Genomic DNA, 17,603 nt, shown 5'->3' on the forward strand with positions numbered 1-17,603 from the left:
AATATATAATGACAACCTAGAGGGTACACAATGGGGTTGGATTCCAAGGGAGATAGATCAAGAGAGAAACACAAAGCTGGATGAGGGAGATTATATCAACAATGGGGTCCTCTCTCAGTCATAAAATTTAGTAAGTTGACAACATATTGTGAGACAGTGTCGAGAAACTGCTGAAATAACTCAAAGAAGATTGAAGAAAGTAACAGTTCACGCTAAGCAGAGTAAAATGCCAGAATTGCTATGGGAGTTAGTTGAAGAGAAGATAAAAATACAACAGTACTTAGAGCAGTTGGCGTTCCATAGTTGATATGCTCTGGATGGACAGAAAAGCCACCAAATGTTCTATGGGATGGTATTATGGGCGCCCTATTAAAGCGATAAGAATGTAAGAAGAACATCAGCATCAGGAAGAAGCTTACTGAAGATTTCCTTCCCAGGCCAAGGATTACAACAGTAGATGTCTTCACAGAATTGGATTTGTGGACAGCATCGAGACTGATAGGATCTTGGAGTCTTAAAGGTCAGATGGCATAGCTCAACTCTAAAACAAGGTTGTCGCAATATTGTAATGAGGGTTGAGTTTGGAGTAGCATCTAGACTACTGACCAAGAGAAAGTTATAGATACGTTAAATGTTCCTGAGGCAAGACAGATTGATAGCTAAAAAGGATATTTTTACTTATGTGCGGGTCTTTAACCCGGTGCTACAGAGAAGAAGAAAAAGATTGTATAGTTCTGATTTCTGTGATGTGACACCAAAGTTGAAAAGAGATATGCAATAGTTTATAGTTATATAGTATTTCTATTATATAGACATAAGAGACGTCAAAAACTTCATGTGTAGATAATGGTAAAATACAGTAAAAAAAAAAATAACCAGAAATTGATTTATGCTAAGTATCTATTACCTTTTTAAAAATATAATTTATTTAATTTTAGGGTTAGATACTGTAATTTATTATTTTATTTTATCTTATTTTATTTTCTTTTATTGAGAGAGTATGAGTGGGAGAAAGAGGAAGCAAGAGAGAGGATCTTTTAAAAGTTTTTTTAACTTAAAAAAATTTTATGTTTATGTAATGTTTATTTTTGAGAGAGAGAGAGAGAGAGAGAGAGAGAGAGCAGGGGAGGAGCATAGAGAGATGGAAACACAAAATCCAAAGCAGGCTCCAGGCTCTGAGCTGTCAGCACAGAACCCAATGCGGGACTGGAACCCACGAGCTGCAAAATCATGACCTGAGCCGAAATTGGATGCTTAACCGACTGAGCCACCCAGGCACCCCAAAAGACCTAGTGCAAATCCCGATTTGGGGCTCAATACCATGACCCTGGGATCATGACTTAAGCCAGAATCAGGAGTCAGATGCTCAGCCAACTGAGCCACCTAGACACCTGCTAATGTAAGTTTTAATGACAACTATATTTAATGATTGGCTCACAAGATCCTGAAAATTTAGCAATCAGATCTTGCAAGCATACTACTGGGTTTTGCTCAACACCTACAATAAAAATAAATCAAAACTGGGTGATCACTAGGTTAAGGGAAACCATTCCCCCAAAGTTATAAACTATTACCTCGTCCTACTTCTGCTGAGTCAGTTTTCTGACTCAGGACCCAGTTTTTAGAGAAAAAGGCAAGTCCTCAGAGAGAAGACCCCTTCAATACCATGGCTAGTATAAACCATATTGCTTCCCTCAGTCCAATCCCAAAGGGATTTATTTATATTAGTCTTCTCAGGCTGCCATTTCAAAATACACCAGCTCGGTGGTATTTCTAAATAATAGAAATTAATTTTCTCACAGTTTTGGGGTCTGGTGATCCAAGGTCAAACTATCAGAGAATTGATGTCCGATGAAACTTTACTTCCTAGCTTGCCGATGGCTGTATTTTCGCTGTTTCCTCATATTACTTTTTGTCTGCATGCATGCGTTGACAAACAGATCTCATTGGTGTCTCATCCCTTCTTATGAAAACACCAGTCATGGGGCACCTGTGTGACTTTCACTCGGGTCTTGATCTCACGGTTTGTGGGTTTGAGCCCCTCATCGGGGTCTGTGCTGACAGCTCAGAGCCTGGAGCCGGCTTCTGATTTTGTGTTTCCCTCTCTCCTGCCCCTCCCCTGCTCACACTCTGTCTCTCTGTGTCTAAAAAATGAGTAAATATTAAAATATTTAAATAAGTAAAAAATAAAAACACCGGTCATGTCAGATTAGGTCCCAACTCTTATGTCTTCATTTACCCCTAATGATCTCCTTAAAGGCCGTGGCTCCAAATATAGCACCTTGGGGGATTCAATGTATGAATCTGGGGAGACAAAATTTAGTTCATAATATTCCATCCTCTGGCCCTTCAAACTGTGTATCTTACTTGCATGTTAAATACTTTTATCTCATCCCAGTAGCCTCAAGGATTAACCTATCCTGCATCAATTCCAAGTCTAAAGTCTTATCTAAATTATGTCTGGTGAACCTCCAAGTGTGATTCATGCTGAGACACAACAACCCTCTAGCTGTGAAACTGAAACAGATACGTTGTATACTCACAAGATACAATGGTAGAACAAGTTTAGGATAGACATTCTTATTCCAAAAGAGAGAAAGCAGAAAGAATAAAGGGGTGACAGGTCCCAAGCCAGTCTAAAACTTAGGAAAATTCCACTACTCTTAGGGCTCAAGGGTAATTCTCTTTGGCTGAATGCTCTGCTCTGTGGGCCCCCTGGGACAGCAGTGTCATCCCCAGGGTCCTAGGTGGTGGGTGGCCCTGCTTTCTCAGCTCTGGGGGGTAGTCTTGTCCCTGAGGCCCTGAGTAGGGGCCTCTGAAACTCAGGAGGTGGCTTCACACTCAAGTTGAGAAGGAAACAGCTTTGCCCCGCTGCCCCCCTTCCTCCTTTTGCTGTATCTTCTGGGCTTGCAGTCAAAGTGGTGGCCCTGATGATCCCTTATAGTCTTTAGGATTACCTCTCCCTTTTCTTCAAAGATAAAGTGTGTGCATAGTTGAATAACTCTCCAGAACCCCAGCAGACTGTGAACTTTCTCTTATTTCATCCTGCCTCTTCGCTTAATAATGTCTTCATTAGTGACCAAACATGTTTCCTCCAAAGTGCTCATCATATTTTAGTTTTGTATTCATGGACTCACTGATCCAACAATTCTACCCTTTACTCAGTCCACAGCAGCCACAGTGACTTCACGGTCTCATGAACTTTGAGTTTCCTGTTCCTTCTGCCTAGAGATTTATGTCCTCCAACAGCAATGAGGTTCATTGCATCACTTTTTCAAGCATTTGCTTAATGTCACCTTCTCAGTGAAGTTGTTCATGATAATTCTATTGAAATTGCAAACTCAAGCTAACCCCACTTGCTACTCACAGAGGTAAGTCTTAATTCCAGGAACAGGTACATATATATGGTGTGAATACATATTTACTTACTCATTTTGCTGATTGTGTGTCTCCTACGGTAACATGGAAGTTCCATTAAATCAAAAGTTTTTATCTGTTTCATTTATTGGTCTATCTCAGTGCCTAGGACAGCGCCTGGAACTCTATGTGTGTGTGTGTGTGTGTGTGTGTGTATGTGTGTGTGTATGTGTATGTGTATTCAAAAAGTCTTATTGAATGAATTAATATATGATGAGTGCACACACACACACACACACACACATATATATATATAAATGATGATTAAGAAGTTAGTAACAAACAAGGGTAAAGGAATGAATAGTTTACCCAAATAATGAAAGAAATATAGTCAATAAATGTATCCAAAGGTGTTTCAACATAAGAGATATCCGAGAAATGTAAAGTGGAATAATAAAACAGCTTATCAGACTAAAAAATGTGCCTTTAAGATTAAAGTGATGATTTGGTATGGGTGTGGGGAAACCCTCAATTTCAGTGGGAATATAGTTATAACATTTCTGGAGAGGATAAAGGCTTTCTTCTAGTAACTAATTCATAAATGATGACATGAAGTTTGCAAAAGGTGTAAGTTTTCAACAACTTTTTTTTTGACAGAGAGAGACAGAGCACAAGCAGGAGTGGGACAGAGAGAGAGGGGGACACAGGGCCCAAAGCAGGCTCCGGGCTCTGAGCTGTCAGCACAGAGCCTGACGCTGGGCTTGAACTCCTGCACTGCGAGCTCATGACTTGAGCCGAAGTCGGACGCTCAACCGACTGAGCCACCCAGGAGCTCCTCAGAAACTTATTTTTTACCATCTTTTCTTTGTCATCACATTGATTTGGTATAACATTTAGTATGGAATGGCTCCGTCTTTTGTTTTGCACGTGTCAACCAGAGGACAGGACCAAGGTAGACTAAATGTTACCATGAAATAGCGTACGCATTGACCAAGGTGGACGATGCACTAAAATGACACCTCTTAAGATGGGCAGTGATGAACTGACTAGGGAAATGTGCAGGGGGTTAAACTGACAGGATGTTATGACTAACTGAGTAGAAAACGCTGGATAAATCTAAAGTTTGGGGTAAACATTATGATACAAATTTTAGATATGTTCAAATAGAGATCGCTCTCAATGAGACATCTCTGAGCTATATCAGCATTCAATCCCATTGACTCTTATTATAATCAGACTCGTTGTTAGAGAATTAGATATCAACAGAGCCTGAACAGAGAAGATAAAGGATTTTTTTTTTATGAGGTAGGATCACACGACTAGCTAATTTGTATTGCCAAGAGCCTGAGAGCCTACATTAGAGTGAATTCTAAGAATGTCATTGCAATGGGATAAATAGATGAATTGACAGAGACGAATATTTTTGACACCAAATTAGGATTTAATGTTTGCCTCATCATCTAGGAGGTGAATTAATGATTAGCTTGGCTGGCTACTAAAAACCCGGATATAGTTAATGACGCTTAAATATTGGAAATTCCAGAGCACAACATACAGGAAAGAATCTTAAGGCTCCGGGAAATTATTATGCTGAAATGAATCTAATCGGTGCAACCTACTCAACCACTTTTTAGTGATATTCCCCTGGAGGGCTCAGAGGGCATGCTTTGCAACAACACCTTAAGAACCCATTTGGTGATGGCCTGTTGTGACGACTGTTTTTGGAGACCAGAGATACAGTTGAAGATGTGACAGTGGAATCAGGTTTCTGATCACTGGTAATTAGCTGGTTTTAAAGGTGAGGTGTATTCAATTTCTGCAATAAGCCAGAGAGACTGACTGGTAATCAGGGTGTTGATTCACAGAGATCTGTGACAATGGATAGTTGATTTTGCGGTTGATTCCTACAAATGGGGTTGCTGGGGAGGACTAAGTAGCTGCTTGATATGCTGAGAAGATGCTAGAAATAGTGGCCAGAATCTAAACTTAAATTTTCAGAGAGAGGACTCCCTGTCCTTTATCCAGTCCCCCACTGACATAGTTACTAGCAGAAGCTCTTTCCAGATCAGGAATCCCTCACTTGGGAAAAAGACAGACTGAGTCCCTTTGTTGGAGGACACTGTAACATGGCCACAGGTATCATTATGACATTTCTTCGCCCAAACCTAACCCAGCCCGAAAGAAAACCTCCAGCCATTATCTTGGATGATTACATTCTGCAAAAGTGGATTGCTTCCTTTAATTTACAAGCATAACAACACAAGCACTTCTTTACTGTCTAACCTAAGTATATATTAGCTGTCCTGATCTCTCCATAAGATATCCCAGAGGGAACTAGATCATCTTGATATATCTTGACATGATATAGCTCAGATTATTGCCAAAATATATTTGTTTCTTTGATGACGACATTATGCTAATTGTATCCGGTGAACAATAAGCAGCAAACATCCTATAACTTTAATACAGTATATGTTCACCAGCCAGAATCTGATCTAATTTGACCAATTTGACCCAGGGGACCCTAAATTTAGAAATGCACAACCGTGTTCTATCATAAACTCAAAAGGGCTATATTGGAGTCTAGGTCTGAGCAGTTCTAAAAAGGTTCAGTAAACTGCATGAAGAGATGCTTCAGACGCCCATGGTACATCTTGTATTAATTTTCTCTCTTCACTCCAACCATGTATCGGGCTTTGGGGTAGGGTCGGATGTGGTTTTGGAAAAGGTTCCCTATGCTCATATGTGGAGAAGTAAAAAGAAAATCTTTGTCAGTGGAAATGAAAAATATGCCAGCTAGAAATAGATGCCGCACCACAGTCCATTCGGGGGGTGACTTTGAAAGACAAAAGTGAAGTTAAATCTTCACATTCAGTAGAGATTTGGGTGTTATATTTGGTTGCCCATCTGGTGGGAAAGATGAATACCTAGAGATATAAATCTAAACTGGCCCACTGTCAGAGATTGACAAGTTAGATGGCTGGTTGAGAACTCAAAAAGAACAAAATTGGGGCGCCTGGGTGGTGCAGTCGGTTAAGCGTCCGACTTCAGCCAGGTCACGATCTCGCGGTCGGGGAGTTTGAGCCCCGCGTCGGGCTCTGGGCTGATGGCGCAGAGCCTGGAGCCTGTTTCCGATTCTGTGTCTCCCTCTCTCTCTGCCCCTCCCCCGTTCATGCTCTGTCTCTCTCTGTCCCAAAAATAAATAAACGTTGAAAAAAAAATTAAAAAAAAAAAAAGAACAAAATTGGAAAATTAGGGACGAAGAAATTTGGGAGAGAAGAATATATAAGGATGATTCGAATAGACACAAATTGTGAAGATACTCATTCCCATGTAACTTCCAACAAGTGGTATCCACAATCGAGGAGGACACTCTCAATAATCAGGAAGATCAAATGATATGTGCTGTGGGCATCTAGCAGTTTCTTTCTCCAGACACACTGACAGTTGATCAACGGACGAATATGGAGTGGCCACGCAGCCAAATAGCAGACAATTCATGAAATCAACATGGTCTTCTACTACCCAAGGATGGCCTGCAATTGATGAATGCCTAAGCTACCAAAGACAGAGGCTGAATCTGAGAGTCAGAGAAAATACCAATTCAGGGTGGGACAGCTGGCTAGCCTGGTGGCAGACTGATTACACTGACGCTTTATGATATTGAATGGGGCAACACTATGTTTGGTAAGGTAGACTCATACTCTACTAACGAATTTGCCTTGGGACCCACAGATCTTCTTCAGGGTTATCATCGACAGATGATAACCATCTCCCTTATAGTCACTCTACCATCGTTTCTGCACTGACCATCCCTTGAGAACCTCAGACCATTGTGGCCATCCCTCGTTCAGGGATTCTGGACAATTATTTAGACTAATTGTTAGGACAACTGATTCAAAGCATGCCCGAGGTTACCTTTCCTCGTGCCCTCATTATGTACTCCTCACCTCCCAGCCTGTGACTTACCAGTTGCCACGGAAGAGTGACATTTTCCTCCGTGTGCATGCATGCACAGAGCACGGATGTGGTAAAGGTAGTACCATGCATGTAAACTTTGTCCCAATGCAAGACTACAGCTATGGATAAGTTATGCTCCCTTGTTCTGCTTTTCCGCTCCTGAGACAAAGTCGTCTAAATGGCTTTTCTAAAGATGATCCTGAGATAAAAAATCACCCTTGATATCCATGAATGTGCCACTTCTATTTACTCCTTCTTTTGTCCTATCTCACATTTCCCTTGCACTCATTCCTGTTGTCCTGTGTTGCACTTCTGCAAAACGCATTAGATGCCTTTGACTCAGCATTTTTTTTTTTCTAGGTACCACACTTCTTAGAAAGACTGGTAACTGAGCGGTTTCAAGAAGTGGATTTTCTAAGTGGGATTTTGAAATTAAACTGTCAGTTAGGGTGAGGACAAGGAAGACTCCACTGAGGACTCAAAACAATAAGATATTTACTTGTCGTCAATTTCTGTGAGCGGCGTGGAAGATGAAGAGTTGGGGTATATGAAAGTGTGGCCCGTGGTTGGTATGGAGGTAATGATAGGCATTGTGGTGAGGGCTGGCTAGTAGAAAACTTAGAAAAAGGAAATGAAAGCTTCTAGTCGCTAGCTGAAAATTGGATGAATTCTACAAAATCTGCGGTGTCTCTAAGGCAGCTCTGATGAAAATTTTCCTGTTCTGGATCTTCAGGGTAGACTGTGATAAGAATTTGGCTCAAAATCCCATTGGAAAAGTCATGTATGCCTGTCAGTAAAAATAAGCCTTGAGTAGAAAAAATGAATATCGTGTTCCAGAGACCTGACATGGGACTATTAGGCCAGATGAGTCTGTGACTCTTGGATTCCAAAATTCCTCTGTGCCCTCAGAAACTATAACTTTTTTAAAAATCTGCTGCCAGAGAATAGTAGTCTTTCTACGACTGGAAACCATTTAATAATCTTATCTTTAGCAGGTACCTCGTAGGATGAGTCTTCTCCTTACTGCCAATGCCTCTGGATGATAACTTCCAGATGACAAAGAACGTAATCTGAATAGGGAAGAATAGTATATGTTTTGAGAGGTAATAATTTACATGCTGAAAAAAATTATGGGGCCTGGCAGTAACTGGGATATTATGTATGGAATCGTGTGGTGTAAGGAGGGAAGAAACATAGGGCTGTACAAGAGACGCTTAAATCATATTGATATGGGGGCTCTCATTCATAACTTGAAACTTTACATGCTCATGAGGGACATTTTTATCTGGTCCTAATAATCTGCTGGGTTGGCTATATGAAACTGGAACATATGGTGATCTGCCCTCAATGAGGTAGAAATGCCAGAGTTTGCGAAGCACACTTTTAAGAAAGCACTCTCGGGTACTAAATACAAAATTCTTAAACTTTACCAGTTACGGCATTAATCTTCCGGGAAGAAGAAAATTCAAGCCAACTTCATAAATAAATGAGAAAGACAGAGAGATTGTAAGGGACTGGCCTACATGGTTAGGGAGGCTGAGAAGTCCCACGATCTGTAGTCCGCAAGCTAGATACTGAGAAGAGTCACTGGTGTAAATTACAATCTCAGGGCACATGCCTGAGAATCGGGAAAGCTAGGGATGTAAGTTTCAGTCCAAGGACAGGAAACTTGATGTTACAGCTCAAAGAGGAGAGAGAGTGAATTCTCATTCCCTTAGCCCTTTTTTTTTTTTTAATTTTTTTTTTTCAACGTTTATTTATTTTTGGGACAGAGAGAGACAGAGCATGAACGGGGGAGGGGCAGAGAGAGAGGGAGACACAGAATCGGATCCCTTAGCCCTTTTTATCAGCCCCTCAAGGCTCAGCCACCTTGGTGAAAGCAATCTGCTTCAGTCATCTACCCACTCAAATGCTAATCTTATCCAGAAACACCATCACAGATGCACTCAGAAATCATGCTGATTATTTGGGCAATGCATGGCCTGGTCAAGTTGACACAAAGTGAACTTATCAGAAGCCCATTTCTTGTCAACTTGGCTGGCACCCATATACATCTTCTAAACCCTATATTTTTTAAAAGAATTTTTTGACATTGATTTATTTTTGAGAGAGAGACAGAGTGAGAGCAGAGGAGGGGCAGAGAGAGGGAGACAAAGAATCTGAAGCAGGCTCCAGGCTCTGAGCGGTCAGCACTGAGCCCGACACGGGCCTGAAACCCACGAACTGTGAGATCATGACTTGAGCCGAAACCAATAGTCGGAGCTTAAGTGACTGAGCCACCCAGGGCCCCCTCCTTAAACCCCGCTTAACCTCCAAATAAAGACATTCACAAGGTCATAATTCTGTTTAACAGTACATAATTATCCTGTATATAACTGAAAAAGTACTAACCCCTTTCTCAGAAAAAGAAGTAAAGTTTACTCTTCTTTTTTTTTTAATGTTTCTTTTAATTTTTATTATGTTTGAAGGAGAGAGAAAGACAGAGCATGAGCCAGGGAGGAGCAGAGAGAGAGGGAGACACAGAATTCGAAATAGGTTCCAGGCTCTAAGCTGTCAGCACAGAGCCTGATGCAGGACTCGAACCCACAAACTGTGAGATCATGACCTGAGCTGAAGTTGGATACTTAACTGACTGAGCCACTCAGGCGCCCTGTAAAGTTTACTCCTCTAATTGATACATCATAACTTAAATATCATGGTGTTAAATTAATGGTACTTAAATACTATAATATAAAGTCCATACATCTTATGTTACATGATAAATAAGAGAAGAAAGAAAATATATTTTTAAGGTATTTAAGATATTTAAGGTATCTTAAAGTATTTAAGATATATTTAAGATATTTTTAAAGGTATTTCCATCTATTATGTCTATCTATCCATCTATCTATCTATCTATCTATCCATCTATCATCTGTCTATAAATGCATTTACACAAAATAAAAAGAAAGTATGACAATCACAAACTTCATTTCCGTAAATGGTCATCTGGCCATAACTGGTGTTTCCTTCTATCCTTCTACTACCTATTTTGTATTCCTTCTCATTTAGCAAGTACCTCAGCTGGTCATAAACTCTTTGCCTGGTGGAATAATTCCTGAAGGGTCAGGACCATTAATAGGCCTACCTGGATTAAGTTATTATAGTTTTTCTTTGACCTTTCTCACAGGGCATGATAATACTAAAGGATCTCCTATCTTCCAAATATAATTTCCTTTACTTCCACTGTGGAGTGATAGCACAATTGCCTCCTGGTAGTCAGGATCAATCTTCTAGCCAGTTCAGTAACTTTCTTCCCTGTTGATTCAGAGGCATGAGAAGTCCAAGGTGGCAGTCTTAAATTTCAAGTCAATGAAATCATTGTGTCTCCTGATGGAATCATTCCTCCCTCTGGAACTAACACCTCGAGGCCAGCAGAGCATAATGTCATGGGAACCAGAAACAAAAATTTTGCTAATGGATTACGAGGTATAAAAGTGAGTGGTGCCACTCTGATTTCTACATCTTGTTCGTGAACCCATGATTACAACCCCTTATACTGAATGCTGATTCAGAGCATATCCAGCCTTCTGGAGAACGTTGTCCCAGCCCTGCAAGGTATTGTCCCTTACTTGTACTGTAACTAAATTTTCAAAAGGTCACCCACCATTCTACGAAGCCAGCTACTTCAGGATGGTGGGGAACATGGGAAGACCAGTGAACTTCCTAAACATGGGCTCACTGCTGCACTTCTTTGGCTCTGAGATAAGTTCCTTGATCAGGAGTCATACCATGATGGTGGCTAAGGCATTCTGTGGGTCTAGGGATGGTAGTTTTGGCAGAAGCACTGCATCCAGGAAGGTAAGCCTGAGACCAGACCGTGTATTCCAGTAGGAACAAAATACTGCCTCTTCCGTGATGGAAGCGGTCGACTATAACCAGTCAGCTGATCACATGGGGAATGGTGTTCTTTTGGGATTCAGTGTTGGTTTTTGCTGTCAGCAGATTGGGCATGCCCAGTGGTCGTGGCCAGGTTGGCCTCAGTGAGGGGAAGTTCATGTTCTAAGCCCACGCGTTGCCTCCAAAGTTGCTAGCATGACACTTTACTCATGAGACCATTAGAAAATGACAGGAATTGCTAAGGAAAGGAGCCCACTGATACCCACAGAACAGGTCTTTCTCCCTCCCTGATTATTAAACACCTTTTCTGCTGAGGTCACCCTTTGGTGAACATTCATTTCAGATGCATTTCAAATACCTTCACATTTTTTTTTTTTTTTTGCCCGTTTAGAAATATCTATCCTCACACCTCTTCCCCAAATTGCTCTATCACCGGTTTTCTAATTATGTTCCTTGCGTGCCCCTGATTACCCAGCTAAACCACTGGATGCAGCCCATGTTTTGGCATACAATTGCACATCCGGTCATTTCTCCTTCCGAACAAAACGAGTCACCAGATGCACTGCTTCACATTCTGCCCCCTTGGGCGATTTCCCTTTACTGCTGTCTTTGAAGGTAAAGAAAAAGGCTGTAGGGTGACATCTGTCCACTCTCAAGTGCCCTCCTGCATTTCATGAAGAACCATCTGTAAACCAGGCCCACGTCTTCTTTTCCTCTGTCAACCGACGTCAAGGAATTCCCCCCAGCAGGTCGTAGGCACCGGGTGGGAGAAATAATTAGAAATAACAGAATTGGGGACCATGAGCACTGGGGCTCCTTCTTCACGTAACTTATTTGTGCTTTCGGGGTTTGCTCAGCTCCAATCCAGTAAATACCACTGCCACCTGATGATAGAGTGCGGTCCTGCTTGCCCAAGTTTATGGGTTGGTGGCCCAGTATGCCAAGCGCTGTTTCTCAAAAGGAGAATTACTATGTGCTGAGGATGGCGGTGGTTTTCTCTAAAATACTAAGGTCTGTGCTGTGAGTCACCTATATGGGCCTGCCAAACACTCCCAATAGCAGCCCCATCTGCCACTACCACTTTAAGTGACAGAGGATCTGCTGAACCGTAAGGCCCAAGTGAGAAAGTGGCCTGTTGCAGAACCTTCCATTGTCCCCCCAACCCCCGCCCAAAACTACAGTAAATAGGGTAGAGTAACAATCCAAATGAAGAATATGTTGCCTCCAAAATCCAAAGAGGTTGGCTAGGAGCTGTGCTTCTCTCTAGATTGCCGGAAAAGTCACGTGGGACTATTTATCTTTCACCTTATGAGAGATGTCTCAACACGTTCCACATCACTGGAACTCTAGAAATCTTAGCCTGGATTTCAGTCAAATTTATTTCCCACTCTCTGGCATGCAAATGTCTCACCAGTAAGTCGAGAGTAGCTGCTATTTCTTGCTCGCTGGGTCCATTTAACACAGTAGCATCAGTGTAATGGACCAGTGTGATATCCTGTGGAAGGTAAAGGTGATTAAAATCTCTGCAGACTGATACATGATATAATAGATACAACGCTGAGCTAGGCCAGAAAAGATGCCTTGCTGGCATTGCCGGCTGAAAACAAACTGCTTTTGATGGGTCTGTGGACAAATGTGGAGAAAAAGACATTTGATTGCTCAAGCGAGGGACCCCCATCTGGTGCGTCAGTTGCAGGAGCCCTAGTGGTTGAGATTAGCGTGAACCATTGTCATTCTCCAAGGTCCGTCTATCTTCAGCACAGACCAAATAGGGTAGTTGAATGGGGATGTAGTGAGAATCATCACCCTACATCTTTAAGTCCTTGGTGATGGCACTAATCTCTGCACCCCCTTGTCCTTGTCCTTTATTATTTTCCAAGGTAGAGGCAGTACTAGTGGCTTCCCATTTGGCATTTCTCACCACAGTAACACCCATTACACAAATCATGGAACCAATGTGCCAGCAGTTGAGTGCATCTATTTCAGTAATGCTTTCCGGAGCTGGAGAAACAGCCACAGCCAAGGGTTCCGGGATCCACTGGGCTCACTGCGAGCTGAACCTGAGCTAAAATTTCATGGATCGCCTGACCTCTGTAGGCTCCTGCTCTGACTGGTGGGCCACAATTACACGTTAGGTGGCCTGAAATTAACGTCAGTTTAGAGGCAGAGTCCACTACTCTCTGAATGTTCAGACTTTTTTACTGTCCCCTCATTTATAGTTACCCTGGCAAAAGACCATAAGTCTTTTTGAAGAAGGCTGGGAGAATAACTTAACACTGTCAATTTTGGGTGGTGGGGTTTTTGGTACTGGGGTTCTTTCTCTAGTGAACCTGACCTCCTCTTTATTCAAGGGGTCTGGGTCTGTACACTGGCTCATGTCTGGGAACTGATTGAAAGACTGTGACTCTGTTTTTATGATTGAGGTTGAGCTTGTGTTCACTTGACCTAGAGCTTTTCTACCTATATAGAACAAACAGGAATTTAATAAACTTCCTATGTATTTCATTTCTAGGAACGCCATAATCAACTAGATACCACCATAGGTCTATTAGGGTCAGACTATTCTGGCTGCTGTCTGGACTCTGCTGTCCTTTGCAGTAACCACACCCACCTTGCCTTTTGTGATTGCTGCCCCGGGGCCCCTGTCACTCAGGGATCAAAGTAGTCCCATTGCATTTACATTTCTCAATTCAGTGATATCACTTCTCACTGTAAAGTCTTGCCTACAGAAAAGATCAATTACAGAGCTCTTCAAGAGTGCTGGAGCTTACTTCACCAATTTCATTTGGTGAAGTTTTTCGCAGATTGGTGAGAGATATTTTTCCGGACCTTCCCAGGGTAGGTGAATAGGTCTTAAAAGGGCAAGGCAAGCTGACATTCCAATCTCTCTAGTACTTTGGGTTCCTTCTTGTACATTAATACAAGGCAGGTCCATCATTTCCAATGCTCACTTTTTGGTCCATGTTTCAGCCAACCAACCAACCTGTTAGAGTCTTTTCTAACTCCTCAAGCTGAAGCATTTGATGCATGATTTCTGCCTAATGAGCCTGTGTCAGTGAATTTGGCCTGATCTAACTTTCTGTTTCTTCCACCGTTATCCCATATCCTTAGTTTCCACACATGTTCCCCAGATTTCTGCTTGTGTAAATCAGAAAACGCAAGTAGTTCTTTTGGAGTGTAATGCATCTCCCTCCTCATGGGCCACACTTTGTACCTCACCTTTAGGAGCCTATTGGGACTTGAGTCTAGTTATAGGTCTAGAAGCCAAAAACATGGTGGTGGTGGGTTTTGAAGAGAACCAATATTGTCTCGCATGCCAACTTCCTCATAAAAGGCTATTACCACTTCCTCAAGCGATGCAAATTTAATCCCCTCAGACAGATGTGGAAAAGCCTATACCTTCGTTAGTGGCAAAGCTGATACCATTGTGGGTAGAGAAACCACTTCCATTGGTATTGTAGAGGCCACTCCAGTGGGGGTAGGGAAACTTTTTTAACTGGTAAGGAAGACTCATCAGAATTTAGAGGCTCAGTGTGAACCATTGTCAATCTCCAAGATCTGTCTATCTTCAGCACAGACCAAATAGGTTACCAGATTTACCAAGGTCTTCTCATATGTTCCTATTTCAACTAAGAAGATCTCATTCTCTTCCAGTCAATGCCCTCATTTTAGCAGTAGACACTCTGCAAGGCTGGGTGGTCAACTTGTGTTGTCCCTCATCCAGTCCCACCCAATAGATTTTGTATTTGGTTTTCAGTAATTTCAACTTTGCAGCTCCAGAAGCCAAGGATGTTCTTTAAGACACACAAAGAAGCTTTCAGGTCATTCATGTGGAGCTTGAGCTGGGAATCTGAATCCCTGAGCTCATCCTTCCCTTTCATCACATTGAGTAACAACATTAGTAGCAGCCAGCCAATCTCATTATATTTGTTAGTTTTCCAAGAATATCTGTATCATATCATCAATGAAAGTATCATATATGCAAACACCTAGCTCCTGGTTTCTTATAAATAGATGATTAGGAGTATCCATGGAGATATTTTGCATATCTCTATTGCCATGGATTATCAGTACTCTACTCTCTTTACTACTAAAAATAGAGTCATTAGTGTCTCATTCTAATCATGTAAAAGAACCAATCCCAGAAACTCCATTGGCTCATGCAATTATAGAATGTGAAAAGCCCTACAGTCTGCAATTGGTGAGTTGAAGACCTCTACGGAGGATGACGGTGTATCTCCAGTCCCGATCTGAAGGCCCAGGAACCAGGAGAGCTGTTGATGTAAGCTCTAGCTCAAGGGGAGGAGAAGACTGATATCACAGCGCAAAGACAAACAGGATATGGAGAGAGAAAATTCCTAACTTCCTCAGCCTTTTTAAACTATTTAATCCTTGAACAGATTTGATCAGGCTCATCCGTACTGGGGGGGTGGGGGGGGGTGGGCAATCTGCTTTACTCGTTCTACCAATTCAAATGCCAATTTATTGCAAAAATACCCTCACAGACACACCCAGAAAAAAATTTCACCAAATATCTGGGCGTCCCATGTCCCAGTGAAGATGACACACATAATTTATAATTATAGCTATTGAGAAACTTAGATCCAAGATCTTATCTTAGAAATAAGATCTGTTTACTCTGTAACTCACTAGCCAAAGTTTCCTCAGGTGCAATTTTGCAAATTTTAAGCTAATTTTTCTGTTATTGTGGGTGTGTTCACGGAAAATGAGCACGAAGGATCTGGATAATCTCAGACCCCATCAAATGGCCATTGGAAGACAAAGCCGATGCCATGAATGACACAGTCCTGAGATAGCTAACATCTGTTCCAACTCAGAGAGGTGGTAATGGGAACAAGGAAGGCTTAGATCTAGATCTTAGTTCTGTAATGTAGAATTTGTGTGTGGGTGTATGTAAAATTACTTAAGTTGTCTAAACAACAGTTGATTTGCGTGCAAAATAGAGTCGATGAAATCTTTGTAATATATAAAGGCCTTATTCTTGGGTTTCACCATCCCTTAAATGAGTCATCAAAGCACAGATAACTGATTTCGCAAGGGATAGTTCCATAACTTTTATAAGTGACAACTTTTGACTTGTTGCTAGGAATAGCACTGTCAAAAATTATTTTTTTTGGAGGGAAAAGGAAAATAAGACACAGTAAGAAAAGGCAGATATTTGGGACCAAAGGGAAACACTTCTAATTTTATAATATTTGGGAATAGTAGCTAAACATCATGCCAAATAGGTGGAGTTTTCATAGGAGAAAAAGAGTTGGAAAAATTGCTAGTGAAAGCGAAACTAGGTTGCAACGTAACAGAACTGTAAAAATATAGTAGTGAATAAAGGCTAAGTTTTGTCTGCATTTTCCAGACTTTCACGAATGTAATGCAAAGTCTGATAGAGAAAAATCTGAAAATGATGGACACAATAATTAATGTGTTTAGTGTTAAATATCTTGAAATGGCTGTGCCTGGATCTGGTCAAGGGCAGCTACTCTTGGAGAGAAGGTGAATCCATGAATAGTATAGATGATGGTCCTTATGTGGGGTTGGGGGAAGAAAGAAGGGTCTTGAAATGAAAACACCGCTGAACACTACAGTGCTTATAGTTCACGCCAAGCAATTTGTATTCACTGAAAGAGCTAATAAGAGATGATAGGAAGCTGAATAAGTTTATCAAAGATTTGGCTGGCTGAAGAAAGGAAAACAGACGCCGGGTCCCCGAGGGGACGACACTGAATGCCTGAAGACTCATATGGAGGTCATTGAAATATTGGAGGCCTGGGATGAGGGTACTTTGTACTATGATAAGGCTATTGAGATGGAGAGAAGTAAATAGATTAGAGAAATATTTCAGGAGCAAAATCTGTGGGACTTGGTGCTTACTTGAATTAGGGCTGAAGGATGGAGTAACAACTTTTTTCACAGCTGGTTAGATAGCAGTGAAATATACCCTGAATGAGTACCAGTTTGGGGAGCGAATCATCATTCAATTTTAGAAATACTTGTTTTGAGCCATCGAGACTAAGAAATCAGTTGGATGTATTATATGTAGCCAAAGGAAGTTTCAGTGGTAAGCTGAAAAATGGGTACTCATTTAGGCCATGGTTACGAATACGAGTTTCTTGAGGAGGAAGTGGAATGAGGAGAGGAAATTATTTAGGACGGTGGGGAATTTAACAGTATATTGTCAATGAAAGAAAGATAAATCTGCCTCAAAAAAGAAGCTGTCAGAGAAGATAAAAGAAATACCAGAAGAATGCAGTATCACAAAATTGAGAAGACTGCTTCAAACAGAAGGGATTTTCTCTTTCAAAAGTTTCATAATTCTGAGTTTCTGATAAGATAAGGGCTGAGGGGCGCCTGCGTGGCTCAGTCCGTTGAGAGTCCAATTCCTGATTTCA

The sequence above is a fragment of the Felis catus genome, chromosome B4 (genome assembly GCF_018350175.1).
Source record: "Felis catus isolate Fca126 chromosome B4, F.catus_Fca126_mat1.0, whole genome shotgun sequence".
NCBI lineage: Eukaryota > Metazoa > Chordata > Mammalia > Carnivora > Felidae > Felis > Felis catus.